The 23,154-nt window shown below is 36.5% G+C and overlaps 1 long non-coding RNA gene across 2 annotated transcripts in view; it reads right to left on the bottom strand.

The window, feature by feature from the left end:
- LOC111095457 overlaps window positions 1-23,154 on the bottom strand; it is a 113,633-nt gene that overhangs the window by 19,253 nt on the left and 71,226 nt on the right. Inside the window, exons 2-3 of one of the 2 annotated variants that reach the window (XR_005357865.1) lie at window positions 6,666-6,725; window positions 1,898-2,202 (exon numbers count right to left, since the gene is read on the bottom strand). This is a non-coding gene — a long non-coding RNA (uncharacterized LOC111095457). Of the gene's footprint in view, window positions 1-1,897; window positions 2,203-6,665; window positions 6,726-23,154 lie in introns of those variants that run through there. The other variant, XR_005357866.1, reaches the window with a different exon arrangement.

Raw genomic sequence — 23,154 nt, 5'->3', positions numbered from 1 at the left:
AGTTAAATCAACATTGCCAGTCTGGTTAATTCTGAGTCTCCAACCCCTTTAAAATGGAGAATAGTTTATGTGAATTATACAAAAAATTGATTCATCTCTTCTCCTTTCCACTTTGCCTTTGAACACACAGTCTCAGATTTTTCGTCTGTATGGTGGCATTGTGGGCCTATTTATTTTTCCAAAGACCTTTTACTCTGATTGTTTGATAAGAAACAATATAGTTTTTTCAAAGGTATTGAGTTATTCCCTTGGTTTGTATTAGGGTAGATAAGTCCTTCGAGTTTTTAAATGAGTTTACATTTTCATTCCATCTCTTTGATTCAAGTTTGAAGGGATTCTATTTTGGCTATTTTATCTCTCTGCCCCTAGGAAAGCCAGACTTTAAGTTATCCCCAAGGTATCACTGGCAGCATTCCACACCATCTGTAATGTATAAATATATTCAGTTATTCAGTATATTCCAACTTAGCTCGCTCTAGTAATTTTATATTATTGGAGTCTTTGAGGAGAAAAGCATTCATTCTCTACTGATTTATTCCTGACTGTTAGTCCTGAACTTTTGATTCAGCTGACAAGTAATCTAATACAGAAACAAAACCCTAAAATTTTTCACAATGAGTTAAGTAACAGAGAGTTCTGGAACCCATTCATTGTCTTTATTGCAGTTGACTGGCTGAATACATTTGAACACCCTTGGCAGATTCCAGATTTGAATTTAGGAGACTTAAAGCAGGTTAAATCATTCTCAATAAAGGGGGCTTGTCTTTGGGTCTCTTCACTTGATAGAACCTTTTGTTCACTTTCCTGACATGGTATCCCATTAGTTGCCTTGACTATTTCTTCTTTATTTAAAATTTCCTCTTTTCTTTTCTTACCACTATTATGAAAGAAAACACACCTCCCTCCAACCAATGTATGATTCTAAAAACTTGCTTTTTAAATTTAAATATTCAATGTGATTTTATTTTATTTTATTTTATTTTTTATTTATTTTTTTTTTTTACTTTCCTACACGTACAGCTCCACCTATATAAGCTTGTCAATATAAAAATGCTTGGTTACAGTATATGACCTCTTGTAGAGTGCACTCTTAGGGAAAAAGTACAGTGGAGAACAAGGTGGTGAAAATATCAATGATGGTAAGACTGGCAAGAATTTTAATACCAGCTCTCTCACTACTGGTTATTATTTGTCCTTCAAGGATGTCATCTGTTTCTACATCAGTTTTGTCATCTGTAAAATGGGACATTTGCTATAAGATTAAATTATATTACTGTAAAATTTACCAGGCAAGGTAGCCTTTCCATAATTAGATGTTATATTTAAAGCTCCTTATGTATTTAACACTGTGCTTGCCTTTGGAAAAGACACAGAAAAGTCATAAGGTATAACTGTCCTTGGGAATTTATGATTTAGTTGAAGTGTAAAGTTTGCTGAGAGAGATTGCAAGAGGCTTCATAAACCATGCATTCATTCTTTCATTCATTTACTAACTCATTTATTCAACAGATGCTTCTTATATGCCAAATATAAGGGTCTAGAGGTAAATTAATGAGCAGAAGTACTTAGCTTGAGTCTATGAAAGTATACAGTTATAATGGATTTTTCCCCGCTAGACATAGCACAGTTGACACATTTGAATGGTTCTGATGACACTCTTGCCTCAGATTGCCTGGGTTAGAATCTCAACTCTATCAGGAACTATCTGGGTAATTCTGGGAAGGTTATATGTGAATGCTCTGAGGCTCAATATCCTCAACTGCAAAATGAGATCATAATCATATGTACCTTGGTGTGAAAATTAAATGAGTTAGTATACATAAAGTGCATTGAATAATTCATAGTATATAGTAAGACACAAAGGACCAATAAAATATTAACTTTATTATTGCTGTTACTATCTACTATTTTCTGGATATCAGATTAGTCATTTTCTCTTAGATAACAACCTCCTCTCCATTCTGAGGCTGTGTTTTGACCTTCATGTGCACTTCAAGTGATTTACACTTAAGCGAATTAGCATAGTTCATTTACCTAAGTCGTGGTGATTGGTTGCATTAAGACAAAAGCAAGTCAATGAAGTCCAATCCTAGTCCTTCCTAGGGCTTTTGAGATGCATGTTCTCTTTTCTGGTAAAACTGAACCTGAGTTGATATAGCTCTAGAGTTCCTGGCAATCTTCATGTCACCCAGATAGTAAAACCTAATGAAAAAGAACAGAACAAGAAGTTGTAGAGAAACCAGACACTAATGAAAACATATGAGCCTCTGGATCAAACGAGGCCAGACATTACTCCTGAACTTTTCAGTTTTATGTGGTAACAATTACAGTATCCCCACCTTATTTTCTTTTTTTGTGCTTAGCTAAGTTAGCCAGGATTAGTTTCTGTTGCTTGCAAGTACAGAAACCTAACAGATAAACAACTCAGTTACTTAGAGTTTGATGCAAGTTTCCAATTATGAAATATCATTCCTCCCTATCTCCATCTAATAATGCCATGCCACTTTATTAGCATTAGCAGAAGTTTCCCTTTTGGAGGGAAGACTGTGATGGTCTTTTCTAGGACTTGAGCATTGTTTGGAATCTACCTGAGGTGACCAGAGTATCATCAGAACACATAACAAAGTAATAAAACTGTAGATTGATTCAGTGGTGAGTAAGTGAGTATTTCTGTGTTAGGGAAACAGGAGAATTGGACAGTACAAATTTGTTACTGTGTATATGGCAACATAAGAGATCTGGTATATTTATTCTAAAAACAAACAAACAAACCACAACCAGATTAAAGAAGGACAATCAATGAGCTATAAAAATAAATAAATGGTTACAAACTTCAGTGAGTCTATATGGGGGAAATGAGGGGTGCAAATATTAGAGCAAATAACCAGAAAATTATTCTTATTTTTTGTGGTCAACGTGTGAAACAGTCAGCACCTTACAAAAAGTAGCATGTGACATACTTAGTCTGTCACTCACTTCATTATTATCATTTTTGCAAACCATCCTGAATCAAAACAAAGAAAAGCATCACTAATAGAATTGTGGTATTGAGCACCTAAGCATTCTAAGTACTTACCACATAAAATACATCTGATTTCTCTCACTCCCCATATGAGAATTAAACCCCAAAAGTTTTCTTAATTTCTCCAAAGAATCTTGAGATTGGGGAATTAGGTTTCTCTGATTCAAATTTATACATATATTTTTGAACTCTGAAGTTGTCACTGATTTTTCACCCCAATACTACACTGTACTTTGGTCTCTTAAAGGTCCAAAGGACCAATGTCAAAATATGCAGTGTTTAAGAGAAACCTGGGCACCTTCCTCTTTTAAGGTATCTGCTAAAATTTTATTATTTTATTTGATACAACCACTCTATGAACTAGCTCTATATTATTAATGTAAGGTGAATAAATTGGCCTTACTCAAATAATTTGGAGTTAGGAATTACTAGTGCAGGTTGAGGCTAGGGGAATTCCCTGGTATAATACATCCACACCTGACTGACAAAGCAAGAAGACCCGTAATGTCATGACTTCTAGTAGAAACCTGGTGTGTCTTTATGAGGAATAGCTGTTAGTGGAACAGGGAAAGTGGAGATTATAGAAAATATTTAAAAAGAATTGAATCTTTGGAGTTTTTTTTTTTTTTTATAAAGTCTGATTTGTGGATTTATAAGTAGAAGGGACTAAGCTGGGAAAATAATTCAAAACCTAGGGACAAATATCAAGAAATAGAAAAAAAAAATCCTTCTTCCTTCTCGTTCATCTCGTTTTTTCTTGGCAAAGCCATAGCTTGTAAATTCCTTTTTTTATGACTATACAATCAAGGTGTGTCACTTTCTTATAAAATAATGAGTTCCTCTACCTCTTTGGTTGGGTTTATTCCTAGGTATCCTATGGTTTTTGGTGCAATTGTAAGTGGCATTCATTTCTTGATTTCTCTTTCTGCTGCTTCATAAAATAATGAGTTCTTATTTGAGTGACTGTTTTATTATTTATAAGGTAAGAGCTGAAAGTCATCTACCAAATTTCTCCTACCTGATATTAAATAGTAATATTCATGTTAAAGTGGAATGCTCTGTTTGTTCAAATTTATTCCCAAGAGGGTAATCACAGCTGAAAGCTTATCTGTAATAATTATAGTAATATGGTAACAATGGGAAATATTTATGGAGCTTTCACTGGATGGTAGGTACTTAGATTTATGTGCTCATTATCTCATTAAATTTCCCAGTGGTTCTGTTGCTATCTCCATTTGATACATGCAGAAAAGGAAGTGGATGCAAAACAGTGAAATGACACGCCCAAGGTCACAGCAAGCAAATATGCTGTCCAACTGCTTCTTGTGTGATGAAGACCCTTGATTATTGTTTTCCTTGGATGCCTCATGTTTACTTGGATAGATGGAAGCAACCAGAATAATTTGGATGCTTCCATGATCAATTCTATTGTGATTTGCTATTTGTATCATCAACTCCAGCAATGGCCAATACCAAAACTTTCTTTTCTATTTATAATTAACAATTCTATTTTGAAGAAATGAGATGAATCAAGAACAAGGGGGAAAAGCTATCACCACAAAGATATAATTATAGAAATTTTAAGGAAAAATTTCCTAATGGATGAATAATAAAAGATGAAGATACCTGAGGCACAGAAATGTCAACTGAGTTGCTCAAGGTCAAACAAAGAGTTACATAAGCATATCACTTTCCTTTGTCAAAGAAGTTAAGTTTTTTAAGTAACTAATTTATTTTAATGTTGGAAGATCTCTATAAATCTTCCTGCATTACTTAGATAAATAATTTGCCACTAAAATTGTTTTTCAGTAATTTTGTTTGGCTATTTTAGTGTGTGTTTTTCATAATCTCTAACGCTGAATTTCTCATCAGTTCAGCCCTCCAGATTTTATTAGGTTTTGCGTGCTCAGGAAATAACACCATCAAAGCAGAGTTATCTTCACATACGCAGGACAATTATATTGATATATCATGTTCTGTATTTTAATTTCAGAATTATTGCCTCATTGTTTTCTCCTGGAGCCCAGTTTTTATTTCTTTCATCTTATCGTTAAAGGTACAGCGACAAGTAATTCACCCTTTAAAAAAGAGGAGAAAAGAAAAGGTTTGCTAAAAAAAAAATGTAGCTAGAAAAATCTCCCACAGAGTGAATTCCCACAGTGTTATGGAAGATGTAAATTTAGCCCAGTGTGATTCAAACAATCAAGTTAGGAATTTTAATTTAATGGTTTGTTCCTTTGAATTGTTAGACACTCACCTCATTGTGCAAGTTGTATTTGAATTGGAGAAAATTAAACTAAAATGTGTTGAATTTGCCCCAATCAGGTTATTTTAGGAGGTCTGATTCACAGACTCAGTGATGGACTAGTATGAAAGAGTCAACAAGCAAAATAGGAGGCCTCAATTAATAATAATTAATAATAATCATCCTATTTTCTCTCAGTGTGTTAGAACTTAAATATTTGCTTTGGGGGATGGCTATATAATTTTAGCCATTTAAATGAGTTTGGAGAACTCATCTTATTTTCTTCATTTCAACACAACCCAGAATGTTGGTCAGAAATCTCAGTGACTTCCAGATTGGAGGGTTTGTGAATCCCTTCCTGCCCTGGAGCTGGCTTGGTTGTGGCAAATAAAATGCTGGAGTAGAAAAAAAGAAAAGTTGGATGAAACAACAGATGGAGAATAAGAACTATGTATTTTTTATGATATTTCAGGGAACAGTCCAATAGGCCAAATGGACCTAGACAAACATGGCTCCTATCTGCAATTGTGATTGAAAGATTAAGTAAAATACAGCACTTCTCTTGGAAAATAAGAAGGCATTATAAAAAAGCCCATCAAGACAAAAGTGACTTGGTTACAAGCCTTTTTACATGTTTACCCATAAAGAAAGCAATGTTAATAAAGTGAGCCTTTTGACAGTAAAATGGAATTCTTACCACTTAGAGGTTTTAAAAGTTTGAGCAGATAGGGACCTTAGAGCCAGATGTGTTGTTCAACCTCTTCCCAAGGACATGGAGACAAAAGCTCAGAGAGAGTGTGTCATGCCAAGGGTCACACTGGTACTGGTGGAGTTAGAAAAGGCATGTTCTTTCTTGTCATGCCATCTTATCTCCTGACTTTCCCTTGGGAGCACTTCTGTCTCGAATAGTTGTCATTTCCCCTTGTCCCTTTCCTTGAATTTAATGTTGATCTTAGTGGAGAGCATGCACCTCTGCCCTTATGAAGGACTATGGCCCTGTCACACAAATGGTGACATAATTATTCCCACCACAGAACTGATACTACCGTGGCTCAAGATCTTTTCATTGCCATGGTGGTTCTGAAAGCCTCAAGCCCTTCTGAAGCAGACAGATCTAGTTCCCGCATGGTGGGACTGAGCCCCAAAGTATGACTCCTCAAAGCTGGGGGTTGGGGGGGGGTTCCACTGACAAAGGCTAGCAAAGACATATGGTTCTACCTGCCTCATTTCAGCATCTATAAAAAACATTTCTTAAGTCTCGATGAAACATGTTAATGTAAAACAATCAGATCATGAGAAACAAAAGGACATTTTGTGAAAGTGAACATTTGAATAGAGATGGAACATTCGGTCTACTGTACTGATTTTACCAAGAGCCCCAGAGGCTAGAGAACTTACCCTACTAAGGAGCCAAATGGCTTCAGGCCCCTTGACTTCTCCAAGTCTCAGTTTCTTCATCTGTGAACAAAGGATTTGGATTAGGTTATTACTAAATTCCCTCTGTGTTCTAGCAAGCTCCCTTAAAACATAGACATCTCTATTATCATCTTTGAAGTGCAGGAGGAATTAACAAAGGGATAAAGACATATTTTTTTTTATCGTGATTGTACAATTGCTGTCAGCTAAGATTAACCTCATTTGTGTGGTTTCCTATTGGGCCTCACAAAAATCTGGATGCTTTTCAGCTTAACATGTGTTAACATATTTGCTCAGTGTTTAGAACAGTAGTTTTAGAAAATTCTTTTTTTCCAGAATCTTCAACAAACAGTCCTTAAGCACTGACCAAGTGTAGGGCACTCAGCATCAAGAGTCAAAGAATCATAGAGTTTGTTGGCAGTCCTTGGGGAGCTTGTGATGCTATTGAAGAGAATCAAATTATGATTGAGGGCACATTTAATTAAGTGACAAATGAGTGATCTGGAGAATAATTGAAGATTGTGGCCTGTTGTTATTTAATTTTCCTATATTGAGGATTTCTGATCTTTAAATCTTTTTGGGGATGCTTGGGTGGCTCAGCAGTTAAGCACCTGCCTTTGGCCCAAGGCGTGATCCTGGAGTCCCGGAACTGAGTCCCACATTGGGCTCTCTGCATGGAGCCTGCCTCTCTGCCTGTGTCTCTGCCTTCTCTCTCTCTCTCATGAATAAATAAATAAAAATTAAAAAAATCTTTTTATCACAGTTTAAATAAATCTATTAATAGTTGACTCATCTAGGAGTGAATAACTGTCTTCTTATATTTTGAGATAATTCTCAGATTAAAAAAAACTTTCCTGGCATTTGAGTCTAATGACTGAATGCTGTGGGAAAGAAGTAATTTCGATGATTATGTCTAAATAAATATGTTATATATAGCTTTTTTGTTATGCTAACACTGTCCCCAAACCACATACTAAGATAAACAGAGTGTGTGGAAATGATTGGCCAAGAATCTTATGCAACTGGATGACATTCCAGATACTACAACAACTGCTAGTCACCTATGTCATCTATTCGCCCCCTTTTTATTAACTAACTGAGCTCTAATTTCACATGGTGTGGTATTAACTTGTTAAAAAATATCACATTTACCAAATTCTCTTGTAGCAAGGGTAGTCATGTGACAGTTTTATCCAGTGAGATATAAAGGTAAGTCGCAGGATTGAGCTCCCATAAAGCTAATTAAGGTTAAGGGAGAGGCTGATCCAAGTGGCAAATGCCCTTTGCCTTCCATCTTTCTCTCTGTGATATGGATGCAAGGTGGGATTTACTACAGCCATGTTGAGTTCACAAGGTAGTTCTGTAAATAATATATCCTAAATAAGGCATTGAAAGAGCTGGATAGAGCCGGAGTTCCAAATGCCAATATGAAATGTTATACCAGCCATGGACTCCTTACTTCTCTTACCAGGCTTCCCAGTCAGTGATGAAAATATAACCCCTAATTTGTTTAAGCCAGTTTTGGGAGATTGCTTCTTTATTTGGGGCTGAACATGTCTTAATGAATACGAGTAAATACTATGTGCAAAGTGTTAAAACTTGCTAGGTATATAGAAAGCCTTCTAGAAATTTCTGAAACTCATGAGAGAGATATTATTATACATATACATATATGTTATATGTGCATGTATTGTATGCATTTGTATATGCATATATATTATATATTTATATTATTTTAGAGGAGAAAGAGCATGAGTGTGGGGAGGTGAAGAGGGAGAGAGAGAATCCCAAGCTAAGCACAGAGCCTGACAAGGAGCTCCATCTCAGGACTCTGAGATCATGACCTGAGCCAAAATTACCAGTAGGAGGCTTAACCGACTGAGCTACTCAGGCACCCCATGATGGATGTGATTCTAAAGAACTCCATGAATACGGAAGAAAGCATTAATCTGGTTGATGAATCAGAGAATTCTTCTTGGCAGAGAATTTATTAGGGCTTTTGTTTTTCTTTGTAAGGGTAGGTACCACACTATAGGCAAATGGGGACCAGAAAGATGATGCCTGGGGCCGAGGAGCAACCTGAGTGGTGCCGCAGAGGTACTCTGGTTTGATCTCACCAGCTAATCAAAGAGCTCTAAAGCAAAATAGAATGCTTCTCAACTGTTTTAGTTTGTTGTAGTGCAGATCACAAAGTTGGCCTGAACTGGAAATTGCAATCGAAGTGGTAGTTTTCCTGGGATTTCCGTATCAGCTTGTTTCTACCTCCTAACTGGGCACAGGACCAACCATGCTTTGTTATTGTTTAGCTCTTATACTGCAATCTGCAGGTGGAGAGAGCCACAGTAGAGCAATATGGGGGAAAGAGAACCAAATACCCATTTCTGTTCTTGGATATTTGACCACCTTACCTTTTAATCCCATAAGAGATGATAAGTGAACTTTCTAGTGAAACCTGAGAAAAAGTTATAATAAACTGTGTCCCCCTTGGGGGGAGGAGGCTTTCTCAGCCCTTCACCTCTTGTGTACCCCAGATGGTGATCATCAGGAATTTCTAAGATGTTGGAGGATGATAGCTTAGATTAAGTAAATTGACATGGTTTATGGATTTGCATATTTATGGATGTTATTCAACTATCTATAGTCACTTAGATAACAGCCATGTTCATTTAGGTGTTATACACATAAACATATATTCAGATGTTACCTTCTAGAACCTGCGTAAATGAGTGGTTATATTCTCTATGTGAGCTTCTGTTGCCAGAATCTTTATTTTTTCCTGAAATCCTTTTTGGAGGAGTTTCTGCTTTTCATGGCCCATTTTCTGGTTTCTTTCTTATATTTATCTGACTTTACAAGATACATGCTTGTATATGCAAAGTATTGCATGGGTCTGGAACAAATACTAAATGCACACAGGTATTGGATCCCCTCACTCCCTTTCCATGTGTGGACTCCTGTTGTGCATCCCTGAGGACTCAGAGCACTTTTCCAGTGAAGTTAGGTACATCAAGATCTTCAGCCTAAGTGCTTCAAGGAGTGACAATGAAAATATTTGATTTGTTAATAAGTCATTAGCCAATCATGGAATAGGTGAGAAGCCTTGTACACCATTTCTTGGATATAAAACTGGGCTAATGGAGATTCAGAAAGATTAAATTAGGAGTCCATGAACATTAAAAGGGGGAGCTGGGATTCAAACCCTATTTCTGACCTGAAATATAGAATTTAAAGCAGTGAACTACAAAATCCTCAGCTCTCATTCACAATAAGGCAGTGATTTTAACCTTATGTTAAATGAAATCTTACATATGTAACTGATATATCCCACTTTACCATTTAGGGGTTCAAAACAAGGTCATCTCTCTTTTAATATGCAAATTAAGTGACTCCAAGCCCCATCTTGCTGTTATAGAAATGTCATTCTTTCCTCCTTGGACCCTCCTTCCCATAACAAGCGCGAAAACACTAGAAGTATATATTCAGTCCATGACATAACATGGGAAGAAAATCCAAAATAGTCTACTCCGTTTCCCAGAAGCCAGGATCTCCCTGCTATTGCTGTCGCTGCTGTGTGGTGTCGCTGCTGGAGGCGGGAGCAGTGTGTGGGTCCGCTGCACGAAGCATGACAGTGATCTACTACACACTGGCATCTTTGGCTGATGGTGGACTCGATGTGGGTAGCAATAGGAAACTGTCTCGAGCAGTTCAGGCAGTGATCTGGCTACCCACGCTTCTGTTCTTACAGCTCTACTAAGAAATTGTTCTTTCACAATATAATCCATGGCCATTTTCCTGGTAGAGGTGTATTTCTTTCTCACATTCTATCCTGACTTTTTCAAAGTCAAATCATTGACCAAGGCGTTCATTAAACCTGGATGCCTCCATCATCACATCCATATTCCAACCAAGAAGAAGGAGGAAGAGGGGAAAAAAAGAGAATGATCTTCCCTTTAAAGATATTTTCTTTACATCTCACTGTCTAGAACTTAATGCCAGATTGTCACACTTATCTGCAAGGGAGCATGGGAAATGTCACGCGTATTCAGAGTGGCCACATGTCCTGCTAAAATTCAAAGATGCTCTTTCTCAGGAAAAAAAGTAGCAACCAGCAGTCCCTAGTCTAAAGAAACACTAACTTATTACAAAGTCCCTCCATTTCATAAAACAGAGAGGAGCCAATTGCTCTGGTTGAAGCAGAGGTGGTTGCGCAGAGCCCTGCTCACTCAGCTTTGACACCTCTGCTGTGGTTCTTGAGGCAGTGCTTAGAAATATAGGGCTGCAGTTTGAAATTGCAATTCGAAAACTATTGCACAAAGATGACAGCTCACAACTCCAAGGGTTACTTGCTTCCCGCTTTTGACAAACATATCTACTTATTTTTCCTGATAAATTTAAAATCTACAGAAAAATAAAAAGAATAATATGGCAATAATACTACACGCCCCATCACATTCAGTCCAGTACTGCTTTAAAGAAAGAAAACATTTCAGATTCAGCTAGAATTCTTTTAAAATTCTACACAGGTGCATTCCCTCCTTTCTCCATGTCTATGTTCAATGCTATCCTCCCCCAGATGTATCATATATTGTTAGATATCCTGGTTCACTGAAAAAATTAAGGTTTATACTTAATTTTGATTTCTTTTATTTTTACCTAATGTTCTTTTTCTGTTTGAGGACCACATCAGGATACCACATTACATTTAGTAGTGATGCCTCCGCTTGGCTATGGCATTTGCATACCTTCCTTGTTTTCAAAGACCTTGATAGTTAGCAGGAGCATTGGTGAGGTATTTTGCAGGACACCTTTATTTTGGGATTTGTCTGATATTTTTCTCAAGACTAGACTATTAGACTAAGGTTATGGATTTGGGGAAGGAAGACCACAGAGAGAAAGTGTCATTTTCCTTATATCATCTCAAAGGTACACACTATCTACATGATTTATTACTATTGATATTGACTTCATTCACCTGGCTGAGGTAGTGTTTTTCAATTAGAAAGTTATTATTTTCTTCCTTTTCTTTCCATATGGTATTCTTTAGAAGAAAGTCACTAATACAGAGCTCACACTTAAGTAGTAGGCAGTTTTGTTCCTCCTTGAGGGTAGAGAATCTCTACATCAATTATTTGGAATTCTTCGTGAGAGAGTTGTCTCTTTGCTCCCATGTATTTATTTATTCAGTCTTTTATTTATGTCACTTTGGATTCATGGATATTTCTTTTATATTTTGGGTTATATTCCAATACTATTTTTTTTATTTTTTTTTTGCTCAAATTATCCAGCTTTGAACATAAGGAGCTCTTTCAATGTCCCTTTGTCATACTTTCATGCTATATCTTTTTGACATACTCCCAATATCTTGTCTGTCTGTTTGTTTATTTCCTCACTTATTTAAGTAGTGCTTTATTTTCTGGTACCGCAAATGCTCCAGGTTCATCATGCTTCTGTCATAGAATCAGCTCTTTCTCCAAAGAGCTCTAGTTCGTTTTTTTTTTTTTTAAGATTTTATTTATTTATTCATGAGAGACACACACACACACAGAGGCAGAGACATAGGCAGAGGGAGAAGTAGGCTCCACGAGGGAGCCTGATGTGGGACTCAATCCGGGGACTCCAGGATCACGCCTTGAGCCAAAGGCAGACGCTCAACCCCTGAGCCGTCCAGGCATCCCAGCTCTAGTTCCTTTTATTGGCTAACAATATTAAGAATCAAGGGATGGTTGAAGTTATATATACACACAAACATGAAAAACACATATGTATATGTATATACACATGTATATTATATATATACAGGCATGCATTATATATGTACATATATATGTGTGTGTATATATATGCAGAAGACTTTTATTCTAACAGGATTTATTTATTTATTTTTTATTTTTTTTATTTTATGATAGGCACAGAGAGAGAGAGAGAGAGAGAGGCAGAGACACAGGCAGAGGGAGAAGCAGGCTCCATGCACCGGGAGCCCGATGTGGGACTCGATCCCCGGTCTCTAGGATTGCACCCCGGGCCAAAGGCAGGCGCCAAACCGCTGCACCACCCAGGGATCCCTCTAACAGGATTTAATAGTAAGCTAACAGGTGGCAGCATTTGTAGAGTGTGGTTCTTGAGGTTACCTGCCCTTCCCCACACATTGTGAAAGCAAGTCACTTGTTCATGTTACAACTTAATCTTAACCTTTTTTTGAGTTCCAAACATTTTTTGAGATGCTGCTGAAAATTTGACAGACCTTTTGCCCTGGTGGAAAAAAGAAAGGATAAATAAACACATAAGAATTTAGTCCAGGATTCCTGAGGTTCGCGGACTCCCTTCAATTCTGACCATTGGTGTCAGTGACTTCTGGTCGGAGACCATGGTGATAAAGGAAGGGCTAGGAAATCCGCACACCTTGTTGCTGGCTTTCTCACACCCCACTTTTGCTATGACCTCTTCTCTGGCCAAGGAAATGGTATCATTTAACAAATAAATGAGAAAAGTCTGATGTAGTAATACAATTTCTTTATCCGTTAATTTCAGACATGTTATTTTAAGTGAATCTTTTTTGTGTAAAATCATGATGGAATTGTTCAGGGTTCACTTTTGATTTCTACAATTTGAAGAAAAAAATCTGAGTTGATTTGCATGGGTACTTTAATTCATGTCTTCCTCAATTGTGTTTGAGTCACTTCCCTTTTATATTAATGGCTTCCTATTTAAAACCCATACTGGGGGATGGAGGGTATATTTAGTAAAATGTTGTGTCTATGCAAGCTGACGTAGGTGTTAAGACTGAAAGAGTTAATGGGGTCCAATCCCAGTACATTTTTCTGAAGCTATGTTTAACACTGATTATTTCAAGGTGGTTTTTATAATCACTTCCAAATGTTTTAATGAGGCTGTTTTTCATTTTTCTTAAGACTTCTTTAAACATTTTTTTTTCCTTTCCATATTGATTTTCCAGCCACTTTCCTTAATGCCACCGTTGGCAGGCCCAGTTATGCACATTTATGGTTTGTTCCGGAAGCTTCCCTCTGCCTCCCAGCCCCATCTCTCTTCCTGCCTCCTGGGTACTCTTCATCTGAGGAGAAAGATCTTCTGGTCTGATTCCTCATGGTTTCCCTTGCAGCCCGACTCCCAGGCAGTGCAGTTGTTCTTTCAATCTGTCAGTCAGTCATAGCTACCTCCTGTTGTCGTCTTATTTCTTTAAGATCTCTCTGGAATAGAATCTACAAGATTTGCAATTTTACCAAATTTATCAGTTGTGAGTGTTGGAAATCTGTTTAATTTGCGTTTACATTCCTTTGGTTTCAGACTTAGCCTTAGAAGTGCTTCCCCTGGCCCTTCTGGGATTCTCCAGCCTGGTAAGGGGCCCCTTCCCTACTGTATCAGGTAGTGATAGGCAATTAGACTGCCCAAGGAAGGCAGGGCCGTGACACTCATCACATGTCACAGCTTTTGGACAGCTCTGTGTAAACACACGTTACCAACCAGCCCAGGCTGATGTCAGAGATTAGAGTCAGAATGCGTCTGCCATTCCCTCAGACAGAGGTTTTGTTAGGTCATGATAAACAGCCACAAGATTTATGACTTCCCAAGGAGGAAAACCAATTCCCTAGACTGTTGCTGGGAGTGCTGTCGGTATGCCAGACCCTCTCCGCGAACATCATGACACAGAAACAAGATCACCCATCAAATGTGTTCTTATATCTTGGTGCAAAGTGTATTGGGTATTTTCTAAAAGGTAATGATAATAAATGGGCTTGTTTTCCTATTTTCTTTGCCTTACCGGTTGATTTGAGTCCAGAAGCCTATTTTCAATTTAGTCCAAAGTTTTTATAAATACAGTTTTCCCCCAAACTATATTACTCACACAAGCTTATTGAATGATTCTGCATTTTTATTTTGAAGTTGAAGTGGTCAGGATACATTCGTTTTGAATGGAGAGGGAGGTGTGTCTCAGGTTGATATCAAGATGTCTGCTGAGGTCAGCAGAGTTGAAAGCATTAACATAGTGTTCCTTATGTATATGCTTGGGAATTCAAGCTCTCTCGTTAGCTATTCCCTCAGGATGAGGAGCTATTTCTGTATGAATGATATTAAAGTAACTCCACATTCAATGGAGAGAAGGCAAATTAGGTAACTTGTTTAAGAAAAGCTTTTTAAAATCTGAATTATGGTACAATTTTAACATTAATTTTTGAAACTAAACCACCATTTTCCAGTGTAGTGGTGATACTGAAATAATAATAATAAATTATAGGCAAATGACAAGAATCTACATTTTCCTAGGACCAGTCAAATGGAAAACGAAGATTATCAAATCATTGGATAAACATTATCCCCAAACCTCAGATGTTTTGCTGTACATATATAACCACCTGAGTATTTGGGAATGTCCATTTGGGGCTGATATTTTCTCCTCTCAACCAGGGTCATTTGGCTATCAAGCAAATTACGCAGCAACAGCAGCAGCAGCAGCAGAGGATGAAGGACAAAGGCCCATGTGAAAAAAAAAAAAAACTTTGGAATATCATGATATCAGGGTCTCCTAACATGAATTGGGGTCCCAGGCAGAACGTTTCATGATTCCTTCATTAATGCCCATGGAAGCTATTGATTGGACTCTACTCCTAGTCTGCTTAAGCAATTACAAACCTAAGAAAAAAATGTTACTTGAATCTGGGGTCTTTTATTAATAAGATTAATTGGCATAAAATTTAATAATTGAGAAAGGATACCAAAAAGGAAGATAAAATAGGGGTTCTAATGAGAAACAGATACCCATCCCCAAGGAAATAAATGTGAGCATGGATGTAATGTTAATATAAAGAGAAGGGAAAAATATGTAGCTGCTGCATATAGTGGCAAGCTCTCTCCTAGGGCTACATACTGGCTTCCAGTTCTGTTCCCCCTATTATCTCTAACTCGGAAAAATTCTGCTTTTGGAGTTGAAATTCTCCATGCTTTGTTTTACCCTAAGGGAATGCATTCAGTTTTTCTGGAAGTTTTTATTTTGTGAAAGCTAAATCTCTTTTTCTTTTATCTTGGCAATGATGTATTTTAACAAACACATAGCTAGCAGTCCCAGCAACAATTAGTCCAGTCTCCGCATTGCCCCACAAGGGAATGGGAAACACCAGCTCACTCCCACTGGCATCTGTATCCTTGTTCATGTTTTATCTTCTCTGGCATGCCTTTCCTTCTTTTTGTTTCTTTGACTGTGACCAATCACAGGGTCAGCCTGAGTTCCATTTGTTCCATGAAGTTTTTCTGAAGGATTCTGGTCCCCTTGATCTCTTTTCCTTTCAGTGCTGATTGACACTGAAGGATTGATTTAGTCCTTGGCTATAAATTATCTTCTATCTATTTCTCTCTTTCTCATTAGCTAGATTGTAGGCTGCTTGAGAGACTAGAGATCGCATCTCCCATGAAGGTCTCTTCATAGAGCAAGTATGATCCTGGACATGTGATATTATACCATATGCTACATATCCACTTGTGAGAATGGCTTAAGCAGAATAGAACTGCTTACTTGGTTTTAATCGCTCCCATGGCATTAATGAGGGAATTTGTTACCTGGGAACCCAGTTCATATTAAGAGACCTTGATATCATATTTCCCAAAGGTTTTTTTTTTTTTTCATATGGGTCTTTGTCCTTTGACTTCTTTTGTTTGAGAGGAAGAAACCCCTTGAAAAATTTATTTGAAAATATTTTCTAATTATATCATTAATGGATTATAAGAGATGACTAAGGTTTCTCTTATAATAAATTTATAAGAAAGTTACCACAAGTTAATGATTGTCCACTCACTGTGAAAAAATTTCAAAAATTCATAAGATTTATTATTTCAGACAAAATTTTTCTAACATCATTTTTTTCAATAAAGTATCTGACAAATGCTGTTTTTCATAATCTCTTGGGACACCCTTGTTGAGTCAGATTAGCATTTTACAGATTGTTTTTCCATGTGTTAAAATCCGATATACCTGAATTTTTTTAAATTATTATACCCGAATTTTAAGAATATGACTTACAATTATTCATAATGCCATTTTCCCAATTGGAACAGATCCCATATTGTACTAAACCAGTGTTTTTCTAAAAATGATTCTCATATTTCTGGGATAAGTTGGATGAGATATTTTAGGGAAGTGCATCAATAAACATTTTAGATTTTAATTATGCATATTTTAATATGTAATAGAAAATATATAGCAGGTATATAAAAGCTTGATTCACTGACATTAGTGCTTAGGATAAGCTATATAAATATGGTGAGCCAGGGTAAAGAAAATTATCGAGTATTTAGGTAGTTACTAAGTCTTTTTTTTGATGCATGAATAATGGCAAAAATTGTAAATTTATTAGAAGAGATCCAGTTAGAGGAAACATAGTTCCAAACCAAGACTAGATCTTCTATGAAGAGGGCAGAGAAGAGTTTATTAGCACTCATTCAGTGAGAGAAAAATATGTTCCTAACATGGTGCCTCCATTGCCTTGCATGTATTTCTAATGAAGGTCTTCTGCATGAATGCTTACTATAGGTTGAACATAGATAGCCCAGGTTCACTGTGACCAGGCCATCCACCTGGCATTGTGATAGTGAATACATTTCCAACTTCTAAATTTTTGATGTTACCATACTCTGATGAAGTATAACACAAACAATCTGCTAATGAGAAGCATTTATATTATATCAAAATGGACAAGATTTTCTATAAGTTATAAACTAAAGAAGATTCTGTGGCAGCTCTACAAATATCACTTCCACTTGCATCCAGTACTTTTTCTAGAGTAGGATAGAAAAGATGGAGAGATACAGGAGAGGCTGGAATTACCTCTATCTCTGGCTATAATCTTGAGTTTAAGGCCACTGTATGTCCTATATGGTCATTATTCTAAAGCATATAATAAACTCTACTTCTTCTTCAGCTAAGTCTTGAAATATGACATATTTCTGCACTTCAAGCTAAAATATAGTTTTAAAAATTGACTGCAGCTAAACCCCATCTCTTTTTCCCTTTTTTCCAATGGTCATAAAATTTGTGAAATTAAAGGAATGTCCCTTGTTCCTTCTAAGTATCACTTTGAATGGCTAAGAATACAAGATGTTGATAAAGAGTAAGTCACGCCTGGCAAGTGACGTAGCCAGCATTACACAAAGAGATCATCATTTCCAAATTGTAGAATATAGTGATCATTTTGCTGGAGATTAAAAAGTCATTATAGTTTAGCTGTTTGTTATACCTGGGAAGTATGCTTTCAGAATAGCTCTATGAAGAATTAAGAGCTGCCATTCTTTTGCTCTAACGAAGCCATTAGTGGAAATAGAAATCAGCCCTTAGAGGGGATTCTAAACTCTCAGCTCCTCCAGGAAGCTGCCATGTCTTATTCACGGAGGGTTCCATGGTCCTTAATGCAGAGCCTGGTCTATAGAAATGCATTGTTATTGTTACTCATCATTTTTATATTTGTCCATTCATGCATTTATGAACTTATTGTGAGTGTTACCAAAGACTAATTATATATTGATAGGTGGTCATGCTACTAGTTGAAAAAAGAGGGGAAAAGGAAGGAGGAGAGATTTGAAAGGGAGAGGGAATGAATCATGACAATCTAATTAATTATTTATTTATTAGATTGAAACACACTTTTTGCTACTAAAAATAATCTAAAAATTAAACAAAAGTTAAAAACATTATATGATTGTTTAAAGTTGGTTTCTTTTCACTTACTTTAGCAGATCATAATTATATCCTATAACTCCAACACTAAAAGAAAACATTTACTCAACATTTTCATAGCTTTTTAAGCAAAGCAAAACATTGATTTAGGCTGAAACAAGAATTCTTATCATTCCCATCCACTATAAACTCTCCATTAAGCACAATTGGATAATAATGTAGTGTGACCACTGCTGATCTCTATCCCTCTTTGCCTCCACATCAAGATAGTAGTTCTCATGATTATAAATGTGTTAATTTGAAATCAAGAATGCTACAACATCACTAAAACTAACAGTTTTAAAGTTTACAGGTCATTAATGTGACTTAAATTGACTGAATGACTCAAATATTGTAATTACAATTATTCTGTACTAAACCACTTGGTGAAGATTTGAAAATATTGTAAACTAAAGTGCTGGTTTATAACTGAAATCCAATGTGGGTAATCTTTTGATTTTCCCTCTCTCTTTCCCTCCCTCTCTTTTATAGCTTTTTCTATCTTTCAACTGAACTAGACTCTGTGTTATTTTCACCCATAGATTGCTCTGGCTTTACCATTTGAAGAAATGAAAACAATATTTCTGTTTACTGTTCTTTCTTAATATAAGGGCCTAGTGTATAATGACAAACATTTCTTCTAATGACAAACATTCTGCATTAAAGTTTATTAAATTATCTATAGGCTTTAAATCTTCATTTATACGTGCATAGTTGAAACAACACAAAGGAACACCAAAGGAATTTGATTATCAAGATACATTTGAATTTATGAAAACTCCTAGAAACTGGCCAATGATTGTGTTAAAAGTTATTTTATTTACTACTGTATTATCTGAGTGAATTTAATGCATCAGTAATTTAGATACCTGGATTGCTTTAAGACTTTGGATTTGGGGAGTTCTCATTACATATAAAAGCATCCTGCAGTGTCTTTGCTTAGGGAGCCCAACCTGTGTCTAAAAACCCTTGCAAGGTTTTCTTCATTTACTGCAGGGGGCCGAAACAAGTAAGCAGATAGGGATGTTTTAAAATAAAAAGGAAGAAAAACCTATTCTGTCATATGACAATTCTATGATACTTCTAAGGATCAACACTGGCTGTAAAAGAGGACAATAGAGGGTGTGTGTGTGTGCGCGTGCGCACGCGTGTATGATTTACATTTGCAAGGACATTTAAAAACTGTGCAGTAACACTGCTTTCTGAAAAATAAATCAAGAAATCAATCTCATCTACAAAAGCATCAAAAACAATAAAATATTTAGAAATACATTTAACCAAAGAGGTGGTAAGAGACAACTTTGAAAACTACTCTGAAAGCAGAAGACACTGATGAAAGAAACTGAAGAAGACACAAATAGATGGAAAAATATCCTGTGTTCAGAGATTAGAAGGATTAATGTTGTTAAAATGTCAACACTACCTAAAGTAATCTACAGTTTTGATGCAACTTCTCTCAAGATTCTAATGGAATTTATTACAGAAATAGAAAAAAACACTCCTAAAATTTACATGGAACCACAATAGACCCTGACTAGCCAAAGAAATCCTGAGAAAGAAGAAAGCAGGTTTCATATTTCCTGATTTCAAGCTATACTGTAAAAGCTATAGTAATTAAAACAGTATGGTACAGGTATAAAACAGACAAGCAAACCAATGGAACAGAGTTGAGAAATTAGAAATAAACCCAATCATATAAAGTCAACTAATATTTGACAAGAGAACCAACACTACTCAATGGAGAAGAGACAGTGTCTTTGATAAACGATGCTGGGAAAATTGCATACTTCACATGGTGAAAGGATGAAACTTGACCCCTATCTTACACCACTCACAAAAATTAACTAGAAATGACCTACAGACTTAAATATATGACCTGAAACCATGAAGCTCCTAGAAAAAAAAAAAGAAAAAAAAAAAAAAAAACAGAAGAAAAGCTACTTGACATGGGTCTTGATAATGAATTTTTGGAAATCACACCTAAAGCCCAAGCAACAGAAACATGAACAATTGGGACTACATCAAAATAAAATTTCTGCACAGCAAAAGAAAACATCAACAAAGTAAAAGACAACCTATGCAATGAGAAAAAGTATTTGCAAACCATATATCTGATAAGGGGTTAATATCCAAAATATACAAGTTACTCATGCACCTCAATAGCAAAACAATAAAGCAAACAAAATCCAATCCTTCCAAATAGTCCAATTTTAAAATAGTCAAAGGGGCAAAGAATCTAAATAGACACATTTTCCAAAGAAGATGTATGAAAGGCCAACAGGTACATGAAAAGATGGTCAACATCACTAATCACTGGAGAAATGCAATTTAAAACCACAATGAGATATCATCTTATACCTAATAGAATGGCCATCATCAAAAAGATAAGAGATAACAAATGTTGGCATAGATGTGGAGAAAAGGGAACCTTTGTACACTGTTGGTGGAATTGTAAATTGGTGCAGCCACCATGCAAAACAACATGGAAGTTCCTCCAAAAATTAAAAATAGAACTACTGTATGATCCTGCAATTCCACTTTAAGGGGTATATCCAAAGGAAACGAAAACACTAACTTGAAAAGATATTTGTACCCCTCAGGTCCATAGCAGCATTAGTTACAATAGCCAAGATGTAGAAAGAACCTAAATGTCCACCAGGAGTAAGTGGATACTTACATGCACACACACATATAACAATGGAATATTTATTCAGCCTTAAAAAAACAAGAGAGTCTTCCCATTCGTGACATGGATGGATCTTGAGGGCATTATGCTAAGTGAAATAAATCCAACAGAGAAAGACAAATACTGTATAATCTCATATATGTGGAATGAAAACAAACAAAACAGCAAATTCATAGAATGAAGAGATCAGATTTGTGGTTCCCAGAGGTGGGGATAGGGAGTGGAGAGGGAGGGGCAATTGGAGGAAGATGGTCAAAAGGTATAAACTTCCAGTTATAAGATATATAAATATTAGGGATGTAATGCACAGCAAGATGACTATAACTAGCTCTGCTGTATGATGAAAAATTGTTAAGACAGTAGATCCTAAGAGTTCTCATCATGGGGAGAATCATTTTTTTTTTGCTTTCTTTTTATTATAGTGATATGAAATGAAGGATGTTAACTAAACCGATTGTGATAGTCATTTCACAGTATATGTAAATCAAACCATCATGCTGTACACCCTAAACTTATACAATGTTATCAATTGTTTCTCAGTAAAACTAGAAAAAAGTGCACAATGATGACTTGCAAAAACAAATACTGGGACCAATGGATAAAGTAATGCTCCTCCTCTGTGTCACAGGCTGGTGGCAGCCTGGGAATGCATACTTTTGAAACTAGAAATGAGGCTCTGGCAGGGCTCAATTTACATGGACTCTCCAGGGATGATTAGGAAGTTCCTATCCACAACTCTGTTCCTCATTGATTCTTCCTTGTGATTACTCTTAAAAAAAAAAAAAAATTAAAATAGGGACGCGTGGGTGGCTCATTGACTGAGCGTCTGCCTTTGGCTCAAGTCGTGATCCTGGGGTCCCAGGATGGAGTCCCGCATCGTGTTCCCTGTAGGGATCCTGCTTCTCCCTCTGCCTGTGTCTCTGCCTCTCTCTGTGTGTCTCTCATGAATGAATAAATAGGATCTTTAAAAAAATTAAAATAGTAGTATATACTCTTTTCTCTGTTAAATCTTATTCAGAACTCCAACATGAAAGCAGGAAAAAGCAGATCAGCTGCTTTTGAAATAAGAGTAAGAGCACTGGAGCCTGGCTGCCGAAGCTCTTTCCTGTCCAAGTCTCCCTCTGTAATCAGTTCCTCTACGGACTCTTCTGGAATATGGGGAATGTTCTAGTTATTCACTTATTTGGGTTAAGACTCTCAAGGCCTTAGCTACAATGTAACCATCTAGAAAGGCTTTCATAGTCTACCATTACTTATTAGTAATTCCTACCTTCAATCTCTTTTGTTAGCTAGTAACTAACAGAACCCAAGTGGCTGAGACAGAGAAGTGACCTCTAATTTGATGAGAGATTGAGGAGAAAAGTAAACTATTTTGGATTGTGTCAGAGAGAACATGAAAAGGCTAACACAAAAAGAAGAACTGAGCATTGGGGAAACAGCCTTTAGAATGCTGGTTGTCTTGTAGAAGGAAATAAGTAGGCCAAAAGGAAGGAATTATTATGGAAAGAGAGAAAGTAGGTTATGGAAATAACACTAGTAATTACTTTTAGGTGTAGGCCTCTGCTCTTAAGCTTGCTAATCTGGTTCAATGTTTGCTCCATTTGATGAGAAGCCTCATTAAAATCGGAGACTCTTTAAGAGCTTATTTTGCCTGAGTGATGGCCTGGGAGACCAATAGAGTACTTCAAAGAGGAAAAAAAAAAGTTGCCCAAACTTCCCAATGTAGATCCTAGACCTACAGAGCCAGATGTAGATCTAGACTTTAAGGAAATCTTTGGTTTAGAGGTCTACTTGGCTATATTTTTGAGCTCAATTTGATGATAACTGGTAACTGACTTCCTTCTTGAATTAGCCATTTATTCCCGAGGATGTCTCAGAAACCAAAAGGAACAGGATTGCCTTTTGTAGTAAATTTGCCCCAGTCTCTGCTGGATCCTCAGATTCTTTCTTCAGCTCGTCATGTGAGTTGTATGAAAGTTTTGAAAATTATTCCCATTTGTCAAAGGTCACAGTGGAGAAGAGTAGTTTAGGTGTGAAGGAATTCAGGTAAGCAACTCTGTAATGAGTTC

Source organism: Canis lupus, chromosome 4 (genome assembly GCF_011100685.1).
Source record: "Canis lupus familiaris isolate Mischka breed German Shepherd chromosome 4, alternate assembly UU_Cfam_GSD_1.0, whole genome shotgun sequence".
In the NCBI taxonomy this organism is placed as follows: Eukaryota; Metazoa; Chordata; class Mammalia; order Carnivora; family Canidae; genus Canis; species Canis lupus.
Note: the sequence above shows the minus strand (reverse complement) of the source record. Positions and strands in the feature narration are given on the sequence as shown.